This window comes from Engraulis encrasicolus, unplaced genomic scaffold, assembly GCF_034702125.1.
Source record: "Engraulis encrasicolus isolate BLACKSEA-1 unplaced genomic scaffold, IST_EnEncr_1.0 scaffold_1330_np1212, whole genome shotgun sequence".
NCBI lineage: Eukaryota > Metazoa > Chordata > Actinopteri > Clupeiformes > Engraulidae > Engraulis > Engraulis encrasicolus.
Window position 1 is genome coordinate 5,248 of NW_026944824.1, and position 2,270 is coordinate 7,517.

Below are 2,270 nucleotides of genomic sequence, written 5' to 3' on the forward strand. Positions count from 1 at the left end.
CACAGGGGATAACGCTGCGGTGCCCAGACTCGCATTCGGAGGGACATCTGCGCACAATAGATTGCAATTGGAAAGATTGTGTCACCTAGGGGCTTTTTTGGCGGAAGACTCCATCAACACCTTTGCCAGTGGAACGAAAAGCGCCAAGACTGCGAGCTAAAACTGCCCCATGGCAATGCGTCCTTTTTACCCTCGACCAGGGGGTGTGGTTAGGTCGGTGGTAGCGTGGCCGAGCGGTCTAAGGCGCTGGATTTAGGCTCCAGTATCTTCGGGGGTGGTGGTTCGAATCCCACCGCTGCCAGTGATTGAAAGGGGCTCTTTACCCTACAGCGTTTTGCCTGTCAAAAGGTGGTGCCAAATTGTAGCGGCAATTGATGCAAAACGTTCCCCTTGGGGCTTCCGCCAGGCGTGGTGGTTTAGAGTGGTTAGCATGGCTGCCCTTCCAAGAAGTGACCAGGGGTTCGATTCCCCGGGCCAAACGCAGGCTTATTGTGGTCATAAAAGCCTTCTCCGAGCCTTCTGCTCGTGAGATACAATCGTGACCTACACCAAGCACTCGTGACCCCACGTCCTGTTGACTGCCAATGCGAGCCGTTAAGTCGCGGTAGGGGGGGTCCTTAGCTGGTCGCGAGAATGGCTGATGGATTGCTGTTCGTCCAGGTTAGCAGGTTAGCGTGGCCCGAGCGGGTGCTAAGGAGCGGATTAAGGCTTCCAAGGTCTCTTCGGGGGCGTGGGTTCCACCCCACCCGTGCCAGTGGGAAGTGCTTTCTTTGGATCGGCTTTACTCCTGTCAAATATGCGCTTGCACGCGGTCCCCTCGACCACAAACTGATGAATTGCGCTAATGGGCAGGCACTCACCCGGAGGCTCCTTTGTCCGGGCCTTTGCATGGTCAGACCACCAGCGGGCACAGCATACCTCTGCGATTGGTGGGTAGCTCCTGTGGTTCCGAGCGGTGTTCTAAGCCCTAAACTGCCAAGACTCCATAATTGCTTCTCTAGCGCCTAGATTGACTGTAAGTGCACCACTGCCACGGGGCAGCAAATCAAGCCAATTCATTGGGTGATGGTTGGAAATGGGGTACTTGGGCAATCAGAGGTGGTTTTGAAGGACAGTCAAAGAATGATGTTTGCCATCCTACTCTGAAACCAGCTTCTTTTAATGACTTGGGCGCGGAAGTACTCACAGGAGTCTCCCCTTGAGCACGTATTAATGACAAATCATAGCTGGAGCGTCAGCGGAAGCGTCAGCCCTCGTGTTAGCCTTCCTCGTGTAAAGACCTATGAGTGTTAAGACAAGCGAGTCTACCTGCGCGAGACCACCGAGCAAGGCCAATGGCAAGGCACATCTTTCTGCCATAGACGACTGAAAAGGTACACAGTTAAGTTAGAGATTGTTTCACAGTCCATATGATGTAAGCTTTTAGGACGCAATTCTATGGCAGTCCTGTCCATTTAGGACACTTGGAGAATGGAACACCACACCAATTGCCCCTTTTATTGCTAGGAGGCAGCAAATTCATTGACAAGCTGAAAACCTACAGCTCCCCCAAAATGAACATTGTGTACAAAAGCTATGCCTTCTGTTCACGAATCTTACAGGCAAGCTTGAGACGGATACTGAAAAAACAAATTCATGTGATTTTGGTATTTTGAATGTGTCCATGGTCAGAGATCACGGGGTGTATCTTCGGAAAGCGTCTTTGATAAACAACCTGGGCGGGTAGAAACGTCCTTCGTCAAGAGCGACGTACTGCCGATGATAAAAGGACAAGTGAAATGATTACTAAGAGACAGTAACGCTAAAAACTAAGAAATGTTGATTGAGTAGTATTTGTGACTGGTCAGTGGAGAGCAGTACATTACATTTGGCAGACGCTTTTTTTTTCCAATGTGCCAACATACAATCGAGGACATAAGCATAGCCCAACATCACTCGTACATACAAATTTGAACAGTAGATATACCGAGAACAAGTGCAGTTGCTAAGTAGGAGGAGCTGGGGATTTTTTAAAGTACATTAGCAAGAGAGTTAAATAAATTATCTATGGGAGAAAATATCTTAAGTAAAGCTTAGAAAACCAAGTCATTGTGTGAGGGACCAAGCGCCAGGCATGAGAGACAAAAAATAAAGTGTCAGGATAACAGAAATAAGCAAAGAAAGACTAGGCTAACTAAAAGGGGAAGGGGTTTGGGACTCTACTAAAAGCAGTCAAATACACAGAACAGAAACTAACGTGCCCCAGATAAACAGAAAAGAACTGAACTAAG

At 48.8% G+C, this 2,270-nt stretch overlaps 1 non-coding gene across 1 annotated transcript; it reads left to right on the forward strand.

Annotated features, from left to right (window-relative positions):
- Positions 1-219: 219 nt before the first annotated feature.
- trnal-uag (transfer RNA leucine (anticodon UAG)) lies at positions 220-301 on the forward strand. The gene has a single exon. It is a non-coding gene; the product is annotated as a tRNA-Leu (tRNA).
- Positions 302-2,270: the final 1,969 nt, after the last annotated feature.